Source organism: Nicotiana tomentosiformis, chromosome 6, assembly GCF_000390325.3.
Source record: "Nicotiana tomentosiformis chromosome 6, ASM39032v3, whole genome shotgun sequence".
In the NCBI taxonomy this organism is placed as follows: domain Eukaryota; kingdom Viridiplantae; phylum Streptophyta; class Magnoliopsida; order Solanales; family Solanaceae; genus Nicotiana; species Nicotiana tomentosiformis.
This window is the reverse complement of record NC_090817.1, coordinates 53,137,869-53,155,969: the sequence shown is the minus strand read 5'-3', so window position 1 is coordinate 53,155,969 and position 18,101 is coordinate 53,137,869. Positions and strand designations below refer to the sequence as shown.

The following is an 18,101-nucleotide window of genomic DNA, read 5'->3' as shown; positions in this document are numbered from 1 at the left end:
CTTTTTGCAGAACTACTAAGAGAAACTAACATGGCACAACCACTGGGAGAAACAAATAGGGCTTCGCTATCCTCTTACGGTTGACTAGATTCCGTCATTTTATTGGCTAAAATCAAAAGAATTGTCCCATTGAGATGTTGATTTTTTTTTATCACAATGAGACGGGAAATTTGTATTTTCTTGCTTAGATTTTTGGATTCTTCATATCTCTGACTTGATAACCAATTCAGTCTGCTTACATCCCAGTATCTCAAAAAATATTGCATAGATTGATAACCCACAAAGTCGATATGAGCATATGAATAATAATAGTCAGATCTGAAAAAGGCAAGGATTTCAACATATCCAACACTTGAAAGAGGTCAAAGAATGTTCCAGTTTCCTTTAATTGTAAGGTTTAGTACTTAAGGTAATAGAATATTATACCAATTCATGGAAAATAATAAAAAATATACATGTAGTACTTTCCCCTACCATTGCAACCTTCTTGCATTCTACCTTTTTAAGTTAAACACTAAATTATATTATCTCCAACATGAACTCTTGAAAAAGCATACTAAATCTAATAACCAAGGTGTATAAAGCAAAGTCGTGGAGAGGCCTTTCTAAAAATTCCCTGATATTAACCATTATCACTTATAAATAAATAAATTCTATTCTTGAAATGTATTTTCCTTCCATTCATTCGTAACTCCTGTTATTATGTAATAGAACCATCAAAAGCAAATAGTTTATAAAAGCATGGTCTTGTAAGTTAAGCAGGGGTATTTTTCGAGAGTGTGAAATATAAATACATTTTCAAGACTCAGAGCATGAGTTGAGCCAGAAGAATTTAGTATATCTTGGCCTTTCATACCTCGTGCACTTCTCACATTAACAGATGAAGGAAGATTAGATCTCGTACATCCGTGTATATCATGAATATTCAGTCTAGGGTTATTTCGTACCAATTGAACAAAAAGGTATCGCATTTCATCTCTCATTATTTCTTTCATTTCTTCCTTCACAGAAGTCATTTCATTAGCATGCTTTTGTTGATGCTTGTTGATTTCCTCATATTTATTCAGAGAGCTTATTGTCACCGATCTATCATAGCATCTAACCCAAGCAGTCTGCTCCTTTCCAAACACAACCCTAAATGCATCATCTGTTGTTTATCTGGAATTTTGACGATTCTGAAGTTGAGACTGTCAAAAAGAAATGTTACTGAATATCACATACAAGTCAAGATAGATCGAATATTAAAATAAGTTTCAACAATTCAAGTTAGATTAAACTTCTTTCTCTAAAATTCCCTACAATCAAACAGAAGAAATACACAATAAAATGGCAAAGAACACATAAAAATGATGATCACTGAAGGAATACAGCAAGCTCATAACCCTTTTGACTATTTCGTAACCATTTTGACAATTTTGTAACCCAATTTTAAATATTGATTCAAGGACATACAATAGATTTAAGATGTATAAGCATTATGATTGGGGAGAAGTGGTGGATAGGAACGCTAATAATTCTATCTACTAGCTTGAAGTTTCTTTTTATTTTATTAATGTAACAACCCGACCGACCAATTTTCGTATTGTAGCTTCGTTTTCCCAATTTGATGCTTTACATATGTGTATTTATGGTTACGTGACTTACAAGGTTGATTGGTGTGGTTCTGGGAGAGTATTGGATTGATTTGGGACTTAATCCCTTGGTTGGAGGCTTGAGTTGTAAGATTTAACCAGACTTTGATTTTTATGTAGACTGCTCTGGAATGGTATTTTGGTGGTCCCAATAGCTTTGTATGCTTATTTTAGACTTAGGCGCATGTCTAGATTTGGATATGGAGGTTCCTATATTGTTTTGGCTTAAATTGGCAAAAGTTGGAAAGTTGAAGGTGACGAGCTCAAAACACACACCTAAATTATGCTCGCTACTAAAATATAGTATAGTATAATATCATATCCACATGTATTGGATTTCAGCAGTATTGTCGTAGTTTCTAGCTTGGTTTCCATACAAGATGATAAACAATTGAGATTTATATTATTTCAAACTAAAATTAACTAAGAATCTAAAATTATTGACTACGGACAATCGCACCAAGGATCAAGCAAGGAAGGTTATCAATAGGAGAAGATAGGGTTTGGATGGAATAGGTGCTTGATAATTGTTTGGGATCTAACTCTACATAATTCACTTCTAATGTTCAAGTGAGTCTCTCGAATTCACTTAATTATTAGTTCAAACGTTAGGCAAAACTCCACTCTCGATTAAGTCTTAACCTCACAAGATGAACCAATTTAAGCACGTGAAGGTATGCAAGAATGCGTAGTGGATTGGTCATTAGGAGAACCTCTCTCGATTATCCTCCTAACTAGGTTTAATCAATGATTCAACTAGCTTCTTTCGATTGCTAAGAAGAATTAATGAACTTTACCAACAATATAATGCAAAGATATCACAAGTTATGCCTCTCTCGCTTACATGAACAAGTGAATAAAGATGCAACGATTAAATCATCCAGAAATGCTTCAATACATAAAACTAGAGTTATAATAAAAAAAAAAATCATCAATACACCAAATCCATCAAACCCTAAAGAGAATTACTCCATAGATATGGAGCAATTCCTCACAAATAAAGTTAAAGTATATGAAAACATAAATTCAATCCAAACTCGGGTCTTGAGTGAGGAAAGAATGATGAAATCCTTCTGCTCGCGTTCTTCCAACTCCTCCTTAGCCTCCCTTAGGTCGAATATGTGTCCAAAAGCGTAGAAAATAACAGTTTTCCATGTAATCATACCAAGTAGGATCGGGCCCAGACGAAACCACCTTCTCCTAGCCGAAATAGGAATTTCACTATGTAAAAAATACACAGGCGCGCCGCATGGGGCAATGCTCCATGCGGGGCATTAGTGGGGATTTCCAGAGAGCTCCACATCTATCAGGCAGCAGGATTTGGGCAGCCGTGCCGCCTCACGTGCCGCGGTAGTGTGAAATTCTTAGAGTACTATTTTTGCTTGCGTTTTGACGTCCATACTTGATCCTCGACCCCCGAACACTATCCCGGCTTAACCTTTGGTCTTTTACTCAGATTTCAAAGCTCCAAATAGCTTGAATTAGCTCCACAATATCTACATAGCTCGGAATCACTCCTACAAGGCATAAAACACACACTAAATGCAAAACACTATCAATTAAAGCTCAAACACGAATGAAGTGCAGTGAATTAGAGTGCAATAAGTGACTTAAACACATGAGATTATAGCCTACCATCAACACCCCACACTTAAACCATTTCTCGTCCTCGAGCAATCAAACTACACTTCATATAGACACGACTTTTTTCAACAACTCTCATAACTCATCACACCAAGAATATTTAAAATAGAATAAGCACAATACCGTAACATCCTTGCCTCAAGATTTGACTCAAAAGCACTACGCATTTTTATAACCCGCTCACTTACTCTAACATAGAGTTCAACGACATTAACTTTCCTTCATGAATCAAGTGCCCTCACACAACAATAGAGAGTATTTCCTCACATGATGAAATTTAAGAACAATTAGGAACTCAAGATAGAAAGAATTCACTCACTCTAAAAAAATATATTCATAAACCACAAAAGACATACCATAGGCTTGCCCATGGTGTACTACTCTACTAATTGAGCTGATACAGTAAAGGATCAAGTAGGACTTTCATTGGTTGTAATGTAAGCTTCAGGATACATTTGGTTATAAGAGTGACTACACCTTCATAAGCACTTTAATATATACAATATACCATTCAAAACCCCACACTTATGTCAAACCATAACTCTACCTTCACATCAATATACATTAACTCCCCACAAAAGAACTGCGGCACAAAAGAAAAATCAAGGGGGAATTATTACACTACCTACAAAAGAAAATCTTTTTATCTTTTTCCTTCCAACTTTAATCTCTCAAGAAACCTGTCGATGATATGCATCGTCGGGTAAATCGAAAATTTTAAAAATATTTCAAATTTTTTATGTTTTCTATTCGATTTTATTCAATCTCTAACTACTAAAACAATAAAAACTAAAACTAATATACATATATACATACATAGATAGAACATATACCCCACCCCACACTTTAAGTAGTGGCATGTCTCCATGACACACAATTAAAAAGTATAAGGTAAAGAAAACTTCCCTGAACATCTAGTCGGGGTCTGAGTCGAAGTCGGGCTCCATTCCCCATGCCCGAACTAAAGCACGCATCTATGTAGACAGCTTCTTCTCAGCCTTTTTGGGGTACACCCCACACTTTTCTTTCTCGCTCGGTGCAACCTTCTCTTTCGAGCCCTTCACTTTCCACTCAACACTCGCAGTTGGTTTTTCCTTTTGTGCCCCCTTTGCTACATTCATCTCAAAAGTCATAGTCTCCTCACCCACTCTAAGCATGAGTTTTCTCTCATGTATATCCAATATCACTCTACCTGTTGCTAAGAATGGTCTCCCTAGGAGAAAGAGGGCCTCCTTGTTTTCCTCCATTTTTACCACTATAAATTCCACAGGAAATACAAACTTATCCACCTAAACTATCACATCTTCCACTATCCCCTCAGGTATTATAGTCGTTTGGTCTGCCAGCTGCAAAGATAAGGGTATAGACCTTATCTCTCCAATCTCCTTCTCCAGTTTCTTGTAAATAGATAGAGGCATTAAATTAATTGAAGCACCAAAATCACATAATGATTTATCAAAATGAATAGTTCCTTCAGATCAAGGTATAGTAAAACTCCCTCGATCTCCACACTTTTGTGGGAGTTTGTTTTGCAATATCGCACAGCAATGCTCTGTGAGCTTGACTGCTGAGGTGTAAGGCCTCGTAAAACTTTACCTAAGACGCGGGGTTTTATGGTTCCGATGTAGGCTTATGTGTTGACGATTGTAGGGATTTTACCTAAGACCCAGGGTTTTTGGGTTGAATAGTGCGTCGGGGAGTTGAAGAAAAATTTTGGAAATATAGGGCATTTTCTCAGGTCCATTCTGCGGTCGCAGAATTGATCTGCAGACCGCATATCTGCCGCAGACCGATGTAGAAATTTTGGAAAAACTTTAGGACCATTATGAGGTCGCATAATCATTTTGCGGGCCGCATAACCCCTCGCAGATCCAACACAAAACATTCTGGAGGAGCGTTCTATGGTGCATTATGCCACCGTAGACCAGTCGCAGAGCGAGGCAGGGGTGCTTAGTTCAGGAGGGCCATTATGAGGTCCTTCCTAATTTGTGTTCAATTTTGTTATATCTCTAAATAGATCGCAGTGGCTAAGATTTCTGGAACATTGTAGTAATTTAAAAAGCTTGAGGCAAGATATGTTGGCTAAACTTCTCTCTTAGAATTGAATTCGCACGATGTTCTTGTAAATCCCGGGTTGTCCATTATAAATTGACTTTTATGAATAAGCTTGGTGTCAACAGATGTATTTATATGAATATGTTCAAAATATGTTCCGGAATATTCTTATCATGTTATGTTATTCTTCAGGAGCGTGTTCAAAGTATGAGTATGTATTAAAATGTTGTGACTTCAAGTCAAGACCAAATGAAAGTGATCATATCAAGTTGTGTAAGAAATAACGCGTGCCTAAGACCCAAAATTGCTCAAATGTGTGCTTAAAGTTTTGAATAGAAATGTTTGTCGTTGACAATCCGTGATGATATTTGAAAGTGAAATATTGAGCATGAACTGTGAAGTACGGCCAACGTGCCAAGAATGATATTGCGTTATGGCCAACGGTGCCAATAAAATGAATGACATGTAAAAGAATATGAAATGAGTGGTAAATCCTTTTAATAATAAATACCTTGGGAGTATCGTTTAGCCACCGAGGAAGGGTAGGTCGGATCAACCTAACCCCGAAACTACATGTGCCGGTGTAGGAGTGATTGAGGGGTAAACCCGCATGTTAATGTGGTGAGACTATTTCCCCTTATATGGGATGAGATTGGTGTGTTGAAATATTTCCCCTTCAATTGTATGAGATTAATTCTATCGAGATGTGATGTGAAGTCGACCCACATGGCATTGTGGTGAGACGACTTAGCAGATCGGGCTAAGATTAGATGCCATGCCGTGCACATGGTGGTATTGTGAGTGTATGTCACGGGGTGAGACGGCTTAGCTGGTTGGGCTGAGATCGGACTCCGTGCTAAAACACGGTGGTGTATCGATGCTAAAGATCTCCCAACTTAAATTACTGAAACCTACTTGAAATTTACCTTTCCCCTAACTTAACACCTTGATACTATTTGAGTCTCTTATTGATTTCATGTTTTATTCTCCGTTTACTGTTACTCGTTCTATTAAGAGGGTGTTTAGTTTTACATACTAGTACTATTCCATATATACTAACATCCCTTTTGCCGGGGGCGCTGCATCTTGAATGGATGCAGGTGGTTCAATAGTAGGTAGCATTGATTAGTGATAGCGGCACACCCTCTCCTCAGCTGACTTGGTGAGCCCTACTTCATTTCGAGGTCCCATATCTCTTATCCAGGTACATAGCATTTTGAGGTATAGCCGGGCCTTGTTGCCGGTGCTGTCATAGCACTCTTTTGTTTCTGTTAAAGGCTCCGTAGACATAGTGTGAGTTGTATCTGTTTTTGGGAAGGTTAAACTAAAAATGTTGTAAGCGTATCATTTGTTCCACTTTAACTATGATTTTACAATGTAGTGTTTTGGAGACTTGCTAACAACGTAACTAATAGAAATGAACTGGTGCTATTCACGTGACCTCTTGCTGTCTAATTAATGAAATGTATTCTTCTCTTTATTCATGGGTGAGTTGGGTAGACGACACTGTGGAGGCTTGCTCGATCGGGGTAACTTTGTTGATCGCCGGTCGCGCTCCCTGAGGTCGGGGCATGACATGAGGTCTCTTCTATCTTACTCATCTTTGTAAGGATCTCCTTCAACAATTTGGCATGAGCATGCATTTGTGAGAGCACTTCTGTGAATGGTAAGTTTACATAAACCTGTTTCAGCACATCTAGAAATCTTCCAAACTGCTTGTCCAGCTTTTCTCTATGTAGTATTTGGGGGAAAGGTAAAGAAGGCATATGCTCGCTCTCATCATGTTCCTCCTTTCTCAAAGTTTCTCATTTCTTCTTTTTTCTCAGCTTTCATTGGGCCTTTCTTCTTCTTGTCCTCATCACTTTTCAGATACTCTCCATTTTCTTTTTCAAGTATCACATCTTTTTGGATCGGGGTGGGGTCGTTCAACCCTTTCCCACTTCTCAAGGTTACAACATTCACTGTTTCTTTGGGATTTCTATCAGTATCAGCGGGGAGAGTTCCTAGAATCCTCTCAGATAATATTGTTTCAAGTTGCCCAACCTGTCTCTCCAGGTTTTGAAAACCACTGCCCAGTTCATTGATAGCTGCTCCATGGGGGTCGAGCCTCTCATATGTCTTGATAATGAAGGCCTTCATAAGATCCTCTAGACCAGGCTGGATGGGCTGTTGAGGCTGATATTGGTGCCTCTGATGATTTTGGTATGCTGGAGCTCCTTGTCCCTGGGTCTAGAGTTAATTTGTTTCCATGCATTCGCGGTACACCTAGATGAACTCCATGAAAACCCGGGGTGCCTCTGACCCATTGCATTAAAATTGTACTTTCCCACAACATTCACTTCTTCAGTTGAGGCTTAAAACTCATGAGTAGGGTGTCCTCTTCCACATATATCACAAGCTGCGTGAGTCTAATTTTGTATCGAGGCTAAGGTAAGCATCCGTATTTCTTTAGCCATAGCATCAAGTTGTACCTGCACATATGTATTAGCATCAACTTGGTGAACACCACTTGATCTTCTTCTTTCAGCACTCTCAAAGGGCCACTGATTAGCATCTTCAGATAACTCATCAAGAATTGTAACTATCTCCTCTGGAGTCTTCTTTATCAAAGGGCCTCAAACTGTATTGCTCAATGTTCTACGCGAGGCCGGTGTCAATCCTTCCCAAAAATCTTGGAGTTGCATCCAGAGTTCAATTCTGCTATGTTGACACTTCATAACTATCTCCTTAAACCTCTCCCATGCTTCAAAAATAGTTTCAGTCTCTTTCTGGCAGAAGTTATGGATTTCTCTTCTAATCTTGCCCGTCTTAGCATAAGAGAAATATTTATCAAGGAATTTTCTGCTCATCTCCTCCCAAGTTCTGATCGATCCACTAGGCAAACTCCAAAGCCACTCCTTAGCATCATCTTAAAGTGAAAAGGGGAATGCCCTTAAGTACACTGCATCTTGTGACAGCCCATTGTATTGAAAGGTGGTCATAATCTCCTTGAAGTCCATTAGATATGTGTTTGGATTTTCATTTGGCTTCCCTCTAAAGACATAACAATTCTGAAGGGTTTGAACCAACCCTTGCTTCAAATCAAAATTGCTTACTGCAATTGGAGGTGGTCTAACACTGGATAATCCTTGATTGTATACCGGACTAGCATAATTGCCCAGTGGTCTCCTAGGCTTGGGAGCTATATTTTTGCACTGGTCTACAACCAAGGGTTGATGTTGATTAAGTCTGTGACCCCTCTCTTCTTCATAGATGATATGTGCATCACTAATAGCTGCGTCCTCAGCATCTCGTGCAGCGTTTTCTACATTATCATCGTCGTTTCCGCAGCTATCGTAGTTGTTTATCTATCTGTGGCTCATATGGTAGCACATCTTTCGCAGAAGCTCGAGTCATGCACCACTCTAAACCTGTCACCTGCGCAAAGTCAAAGAACACCAAACATAAAAACAGAAAAATAAAATAAAATAAAAAGGAAAAAATCCTGAATTAACACTACAAACTATTTCAAACACTATTTATTGCCAATCCTCGGCAATGGTGCCAAAATTTGACTCGCTCAGAACACACACCTAAATTATGCTCGCTAGTCAAATATAGTAGAGTATAATATCGTATCCACAAGGATTGAATTTAAACAGTATTCTCGTAGTTTCTAGCTTGGTTGCTATCCAAGATGATCAACAATTGAGATTTATATGATTTCTAACTAAAATTAACAAAGAATCTAAACCTATTGACTAATGACAATCGCACCAAGGATCAAGCAAGGAAGGTTATCAATGGGAGAAGATAGGATTTTGATGGGAAAGTGCAAGATAATTGTTCAGGATCTAACTCTAGATAATTCACTTCTAATGTTCAAGTGAGTCTCTCGAATTCACTCAATTATTAGTTCAAATGCTAGGCAAAACTCCTCTATCGATTAAGTCTTAACCTCACAAGATGAACCAATTTAAGCACGTAAAGATATGCAAGAATGCGTAGTGGATTGGTCATTATGAGAACCTCTCTCGATTATCCTCCTAACTAGGTTTAATTAATGATTCAACTAGCCTCTTTCGATTGCTAAGAAGAATTAATGAACTCAACCAACAATATAATGCAAAGATATCACAAGTTATGCCTCTCTCGCTTACATGAACAAGTGAATAACGATACAACAACAACAACCTAGTATAATCCCACTAGTGGGGTCTGGGTAGGGTAGTGTGTACGCATACCTTACCCCTACCATGAGGTAGAGAGGCTGTTTCCAATAGACCCTCGGCATCCTTCCCTCCAAGAACTCCCCACCTTGCTCTTGGTGTGACTCGAACTCACAACCTCTTGGTTGGAAGTGAATAAAGATGCAACGATTAAATAATCCAGAAATGCTTCAATACATAAAACTAGAGTTATAATCCAAAAACAATTATCAATACACCAAATCCATCAAACCCTAAATAGAACTACTTCATAGATCAAAGAAATTCATCACAAATAAAGTAAAAGTATAGGAAAACATAAATTCAATCCAAACTCGGGTCTTGAGTGAGAAACGAATGATGAAATACTTCTGCTTGAATATATGTCAAAATGTCTAGAAAAAAACCTTTTTCGTGTATTTAAACCAAGTAGGGTCTGGCACGGGTAAAACCACCTTCTCCTAGTCGAAATAGGATTTTCACTTTGTAAAAAATACACAGGCGCGCATGGGGCAACGCGCCATGCGGGGCATTAGTGGGGATTTCCAGAGAGCTCAACATCTATCAGGCAGCAGGATTTGGGCACCCGTGCTGCCCCACGCGCTGCGGCAATGGGAAATTCTCAGAGTACGGATTTCGCTTGCGTTTTGACGTCCAAACTTGGTCCTTGACCGCCGACCACGATCCCGGCTTAATCCCATGGGCTTTTACTAAGATTTCAAAGCTCCAAATACCTCCAATTAGCTCCACAACATCTACATAGCTCAGAATCACTCATACAAGACATAAAACACACACTAAGTGCAAAACACTATCAATAAAAGCTCAAACACGAATAAAGTGCAGTGAATTAGAGTTCAATAAGTGACTAAACACATGAGATTATAGCCTACCATCAGAAGGTTTGGAGGGTTGATAGGTTTGACCGGAGGATTGACTTTTTTACTATCGAGTTTTGATTGTGCTTTCGGGAGTTGGTATAGGTCTGTTGTGTCATTTGGGACTTGCATGTAAAATTTGAGGTTATTCCGAGTTGATTTGATATGGTTCAGTATGAGTTTTGGATGTTGAAAGTTCATTAGTTCATTAGGCTTAAATTGAGGTGTAATTCGTAGTTTTGATATTGTTTTGTGTGATTTGAGGCCTCAAGTTTGAGTGGACGAGGTCTCAGGGAGATTGATTGGTATGAGTGGACAGGGTCTTGGTGACCTCCGGTGAGATTCAGATATGCTTCAGATCATTTGGAGTGGTTTTGGCAGCTCATTTTTGGTGTTTTCGCACCCGCAACATTTGGTCCGCAGGTGCGAATCTGTAGAAGCGGACATGGGACTGAAGATGCGGTGTTTGGTCGAGCTCATAGATTTCCACAGATACGGCAGTGTGTGCGTAGAAGCACGATCACATAAGCAATATTTGGTCCGTAGATGCGGCTGATGGTCCACATAAGCAGAATTTTGGGGCTTAAGTGGAGTCCACATCTGCGATTTTGAATTAGAGAGCTCGGATTTGGGCGATTTTGGAGGGAATTTTTATGATTTGGTTTGGAGTAAGTATTTTTTACTTGGATTTCTTTATATTTCGTGATTTCAACCTCGATTGTAGTGTTTAATTGATGAATCTAGTTGTAGAAATTGGGGATTTTAGCAAACACTTTTTTAAAATATAAGTTGATGGTTTGAAGGCCGATTTGAGATCGAATTGGATTAAATTGGTATTGTTGGACTCGTATCGGAATTGGGGTTCAGAATTAGTGAGTTTTGTCTAGTTCCGGAGTGCGGGCCTGGTGTTGACTTTTTGATTTTCGTTAAAGATAGAAGATTTATTATTCTAAATCATTTCCTATGGCTTTTATTTATGATATTAAGTTATTTTGGCTAGATTCAAATTGTTCGGAGGTTGATTCACGCGGGAAGGGCTTAATAAAGGATTGATTTTGCTTATTTGAGGTAAGTATCTTGCCTAACTCTGTGTGAAAAAATATTTCCTTAGGATTTGGTCTAATTTTCAATATTTATGCTATGTGAAACGACGTGTACATAAAGTGATGAGTTTGTATACGGGCATGTGTGTTGGATGTGATCGGATTAGACCTTTGGCTATTAATATGCCTTGTTTTGGACTTATTTGAACATGCTTTTATTTTGTTGTTCATTCCCCGAAACCTTGTATTATTGCGATGAATCCTGTACACATTGTTTTTGAGCCGTGGGCTATATCGTATTGTGGCATTAGTATTGTTATTGTTGTGATGTTGTGGCACATGTGTACGTGAGGTGCATGTGATTGTTATTATTATGTTGTGATTTAGATGCGCATGTGGCAGAATAAGGGTAGTGTGTATATTGATGCGCATGCGGCGAGATAAGGGGACTTATGTGTGTGTTCCTAGTAAGGGCAATTACTTCACTGTGAAGCACACACGGCGAGATAAGGGGGCCTATGCACGTGAAGCTATTTCATAAAAAATGTTTTAAAATGTGAAGTTCACGCAGCATCATAAGGGTGACTTGTGATTTGTGATTATGAGGTGTGGTACCTTGGGGTGATTCTTGTTGTAAACCTTGTATTGGGATGGCTTGAGGGTTTGAACTGTTATTGCTTTCCTTAATTGATTTACTTGTACTTTAACTGTGCATGTGTTAATTTGTTGTGTTATCGCATGATTACTCTTTGTTGCCATTTATTAATTTTGCTTTCTGTTATTAGGTTTATATTGATAATCTACACAAGTTTTATGTCTAGTAAGTGTATTGACTTGAATCGCGTCACTACTCCACTAAGGTTAGTCTTGATAATTACTTGGTACCGATTGTGGTGTACTCATACTATGCTTCTGGATATTTTTGTGCATATCTGGGTACCTACCATCAACACCCCACACTTAAACCATTGCTCGTCCTCGAGCAATCAAGCTACACTTTATAAAGACATGACCTTTTTAAACAACTCTCCTAACTCATTACATCAAGAATGTTTAAAATAGATTAAGCACAATAACGTAACATCATAGCCTCAAAATTTGACTCAAAAGCACCACGCATAATTTAGAACTCGCTCACTTACTCTAATATAGAGGTCAAGCATTACCTTTCCTTTGTGAATCAAGTGCCCTCACTCAATAATAGAGAGTAGTTTCGCACACAATGAAATGAAGAACAATTAGGAACTCAAGAAAGAAATAATTCACTCACTCTCAGAAACAACATTCATATGCCACAAAAGATGCACCATAGGCTTGCCCGTAGTGTACTACTTAACTAATCGAGCCTACTCAGTTAAGGATCAAGTAGGACTTTAATAGGTTGTAATGTAGGCTGCGGGACGGGTAGGATACATTTTGATATAAGAGTGACTATACCTCCCCAAGCACTTTAATACATACAATTTAACATTCAAAACCCCACACTTATGTCAAACCATACTCCACCTTTACATCACTATGCATTAACTCCCTACTTCTTTAAGTACAATTACATCAAGAATTACCACTGTCAAAGAATAATTGTACAACAATACAACATTTTTTTTCTTTATTCTTTCTTTTTCGATTCAAGTGGCTCTTACTTTTTCAATACATTTCACCTTTCTCCTTATTTCATTAGTTTCACTCAAAAGCCAAACCAACCACCCAACACTTCAACCTTTACAAAGTTCATAATAAATTTAAGTGCTCACGAGAGGTTAAAGGTTCAAATAGATGGTCAATTAAAAACAAATAGGTAAAGCTTGTAATGTGGTTGCCAAAGAAACAAGATTACAGGCTCAAAGGGATTAACTAAGATACATACCAATGAGGTGGGTAAAATATATCACTGGCTCAACAAAGAACTGCCTATATCACTTCCAAGACTGAATAAAACTACTATTTTGCTTTGCAAACACACAGGGCAAGTTCTAGACATCAAATGCAATACAAAGAATAACACAAAATCTCAAACACACATGGCACATAAATCACTCAGGATTGGACTATCAAGACACTCTAGTCAAAGCAGTTAGCAAAGTTAAGATCATAAAATTTAAGGTACTTATATAAGAGTCAAAAACTGAGCCTAAGCGTCACACTAAGGCACTCACTATTCTCAAGGCATAATAAAGTTAAGAGATGTTACCTTCAATTTACTTCATAGCACGAGGTTTCCTACTATTCTACAAAACAAAAAAACTAACTACACCTGGTTCAAGCAAATCCCTTGGTAAAGAACCGCGACACAAAGAAAAACCAAGGGGGCATTATTACACTACCTAACAAAAGAAAATCTTTTTTTTGTATTTTTTTCGACTTTAATCCCTTAGGAAACCCGTCGAATGATATCCATCGTCGGGAAAAGTAGAAAATTTTAAATTTTTATGGTTTTTCTCATTTTTCTATCTCTCACTACTAAAAAAACAAAACTAAATTACTAAAACATACAACATACAATTTTTCCCCCACCCCACACCTTAAGTTGTGGCATGTCCCCATGACACACAATTAAAAAGTATAAGGTAAAAGAAACTTCCCTGAATTTTCAGTCGGGGTCTGAGTCGAAGTCAGGCTCCATTTCATGCGCCCAAACCAATGCACACATCTATGCAGATTGCTTCTTCTCAGCCTTCTTGTAGTACACCCCACACTTTTCTTTCACTGCATCCTTCTCTTTTGAACCATTCACCTTCCACTCAAGGCTTGCAGCTGGCTTCTACTTTATCACCCATGTTTCTATATTCATCTCAAATGTCTCAGTCTCTTTACCCACTATAAGCATGAGTTTTCTATCATGTATATCCAATATTGCTCTACCCATTGCTAAGTATGGTCTTCCTAAGATAAGGGGGACATCTTTGTTCTCTTCCATTTTTACTATTATGAAATCTACAGGAAATACAAACATATCTACCCGAACTAAGACATCCTCCACTATCCCCTCGGGTATGGTAGTTGTTTCGTCTGCCAGTTGCAAAGATATTGGTGCAGACCTTATCTCTCCAATTTCATTCTCCAGCTTCCTGTAAATAGACAAAGGCATTAAACTAATTGAGGCATCAGAATCACATAAAGACTTGTCAAAACTAATAGTGCCTAAAGAGCAAGGCATAGTAAAACTCCCTGGATCTCCACACTTTTGTGGGAGTTTGTTTTGCAATGCTCTATGACCTTCACAATTGAGGTCTCTTCTATCTCCCTCTTCCTTGTAAGTATCTCATTCAAGAATTTGGCATAAGCTGGCATTTGGGAGAGAACTTATGTGAATGGAAAATTTACATTAACCTGTTTCAGCATATCTCAAAATCTCTCAAATTGTTTATCCAGTTTTTCTCGATACAGCTTTTGGGGAAACGATAAAGTTAGCATGTGCTTGCTTTCTTTATGTTCCTCCTTTCTCGAATTCTCTTCCTTCTTCTTTTTGTCAGCTCCCTTCTTGCCTTTCTTCTTCTTATCAACTTCATTTTTCAGCTGCGCCCCACTTTCTTCTTCAGGTACCACCTCTTTTTGGATTGGCGTGGGATATTTCAACACTTATCTGCTTCTCAAGGTCATAACATTCACTGTTTCTTTAGGTTTTCTCTCAGTATCAGCTGGCAAAGTACCTGGGACTCTCTCGGATAATATTATTGCTATCTGTCCCACTTGTCTCTCCAAATTTCTAAACCCAGTGCCTAATTCTTTGATAGCTTCCCGGTGGGCATCAAATCTCTCATCTGTCTTGACAATGAAAGACTTCATTAGATCTTCTAGACAGGATAAGTGGAATGTTGAGGCTGGAACTGTGGCCTCTGCTAATTTTAGAAGCTTGGGGCTCTTTGTCCATGGAATCTGGAGTTGTTTTGTTGCCATGCATTGGCAGTACCCCCAGGTGAACTCCATACAAAATCGGGGTGCTTCTGACCCATTGCATTGAAATTATAATTTCCCATAGCATACACTTCCTTAGATGAGGCTTAACACTCATGAGTAGGGTGTCCTCTTCCCCAAATATCACATGCTACATGCGGTTCACTCTATATCGAAGCTAAGGTCATCCTCCATATTTCTTTTGCCATTGCATCAAGCTGCCCTGCACCGATGTATTACCATCAACTTGGTGAACACCAGTTGTCTTCTTTTAGCACTCTCCGAAGGCCACTGGTTTGCGTCTTAAGACAACTCATCTAGAATTGTGACTATCTCCTCTGGAGTCTTCTTCATCAACGGGACTCCAGCTGGATTACTCAACGTTATACGTGAGGCCGGTGTCAATCCATCCCAAAAATCCTGGAGTTTCATCCATTTTTCAATTTCGCTATGTTGTCACTTTCGAGCTAATTCCTTAAACCTTTCCCAAGCTTCAAACACAATTTCAGTATCTTTCTGGCAGAAGTTATGGATTTCTTTTCTACACTTGCCCGTCTTTGCTGAGGAAAAATATTTATCAAAATATTTTCTGATCATCTCCTCCCATGTTCTAATTGATCCCGTTGCAAGCTCTTAAGCCACTACTTAGCATCATCTTTTGTGTGAATGGGAATGCCCTTAAGTATACTGCATCTTGTGACACACCATTATATTGAAAGGTGTTCATAATCTCCTCGAAGTCCATCAGATGTGTATTTGATCTTCGTTAATCTTCCCTCTAAATACACAGTAGTTTTGTAGAGTTTGGAGTAACCCTTGCTTCAATTCGAAATTGTTCGCTGCAACTGGAGAAGGTCTAATACTTGATAAACCTTGGTTGTAGACCGGTCTAGTATAATCACCAAGTGGTCTTCCAGCCCCGGGAGGTATATTTCTAAACTAGTCTGCACCCAAGGGTTGATTCTGAGAAATTCTCCGAGCCCTCTCCTAACATAGACAAGTTGTGCATTTCGAAGAGCAGCTTCCTCCGCATCTCGTGCAGCTTTTTCGCGTTGTTGGGCTGTCTGTCTTGCAGCCAAATCCACATTAACATCATCTCCAACCATGATTTCCTTGGTTGAGGATTGCCCAACCTTTTCTCTATTCTTGGGGAGATTTTTTTCCTTTCTCGGCTGTCGTAGTTGTTTCTCAATTTCTGGTTCGTATGGTAGCACTTCCTTCCCAGAAGATCTGGTCATGCACCAATCTAACCTGTAGCATGCGCACAGTCAAAGAACATCAAGCGTAAAAAGAGAAAAGTAAAATAAAACAAAAGGAAAAATCCTAAATAAGAACTACAAACTATTTCAAAACATTATTGATTGCCAACCCCCAACAACTGAGCCAAAATTTGACGAGCGCAAAACACAACACAAAATTATGCTCACTGGTTGAATATAGTATAATATAATATCGTATCCACAAGGATTGGAGTTAAAAAATATTATTATAGTTTGTAGCTTGATTGCTATCCAAAATGATCGACATTTGAGAATTATGTGAATTAAAACTTAAATTAACTAAGAATCTAGAACTAATTGACTAATGACAATCTAACAAAAGTAAGCAAGGAAGATATCAATAGGGGAGAATAGGGGTTGATTTGATAGATGCAAGATAAATGTCTGGGATTTAACTCTAGTTAATTCATTTCAAATGTTCAAGTGTGTCTCTCGAATTCACTCAATTATTAGTTCAAACGTTTAATAGAAACTCCTCTCTCGATTAAGTATCAACCTCACAATATGAACCAATTTAAGCTCGGTGAAGATATGCAAGAATTCGTAGGGGATTGGGCATTAGGAGAACCTCTCTCGATTATCCTTCTAACTAGGTCCAAACACTAATTCAACTAGCCTCTTTCAATTACTAAGAAGAATTAATGAACTCAACCCATAAGATAATGTAAAGATATCACAAGTTATGCCTCTCTCGATTACATGAACATGTGAATATAGATGCAACAATTAAAACACCTAAAACGATTCAATGCATAAAAACTAGAGTAAATATCCATAAACTATTATCAATACACCAAATTCATCAATCTCTAAAGAGAACTACTCCATAGATACGGAGTAATTCATCACAAATATAAAGAAAAACATAAAAAGATCCAAACTCTTGTCTTGAGTGAGGATTGAATGATGAATCCCTTGTGCTTTCGATTCTCCACCTCCTTTTTAGCCTCCTTAGGTCTTAGATGTGTCAAAATTTCCTAAAAATAACGTTTTCCCATGTATATATACCAAGTAGGGTCGAGCCCAGAAGAAAATACCTTCTCCCACGCAAAATAGGAAAATACTTTGTAAATATTACACAGGTGCGCCGCATGGGGCGACGCGCCATGCAGGGCATTAGTGGGAAAGTTCAGAGAGTTAAAATCTGTCAGGTAGCCGGATAATGTACAGGCGCAGCACGCCACGCGCTACCCCACACGCCGCGGGTGTACGCTTTTCTCAGAGTCTGGCTTTTTGCTTCAATTTTGACATCCAGACATAGTATTCTACCTCCGAACGTGATTCCGGCTTAATCCCTTGGGCTTTTACTCAGATTTCAAAGCTCCAAATAGCTCAAATTAGCTCCATAATATTTACATAGCTCAGAATTCTCCTACAAGTCATAAAATACACAATTAGTGAAGAACACTAGCTATTAGAGCTCAAACTCAATTAAAGTTCAGTAAATTTGAGTGCAATAAGTGACTAAAACATGAGATTATAGCCTACC

The 18,101-nt window shown here is 38.4% G+C and overlaps 2 non-coding genes across 2 annotated transcripts; both read left to right on the top strand.

Annotated features, from left to right (window-relative positions):
- Window positions 1–8,024: 8,024 nt before the first annotated feature.
- LOC117280878 (small nucleolar RNA R71) lies at window positions 8,025–8,131 on the top strand. The gene has a single exon (XR_004511472.1). It is a non-coding gene; the product is annotated as a small nucleolar RNA R71 (small nucleolar RNA).
- A 7,643-nt stretch (window positions 8,132–15,774) lies between these two features.
- LOC117280879 (small nucleolar RNA R71) lies at window positions 15,775–15,881 on the top strand. The gene has a single exon (XR_004511473.1). It is a non-coding gene; the product is annotated as a small nucleolar RNA R71 (small nucleolar RNA).
- Window positions 15,882–18,101: the final 2,220 nt, after the last annotated feature.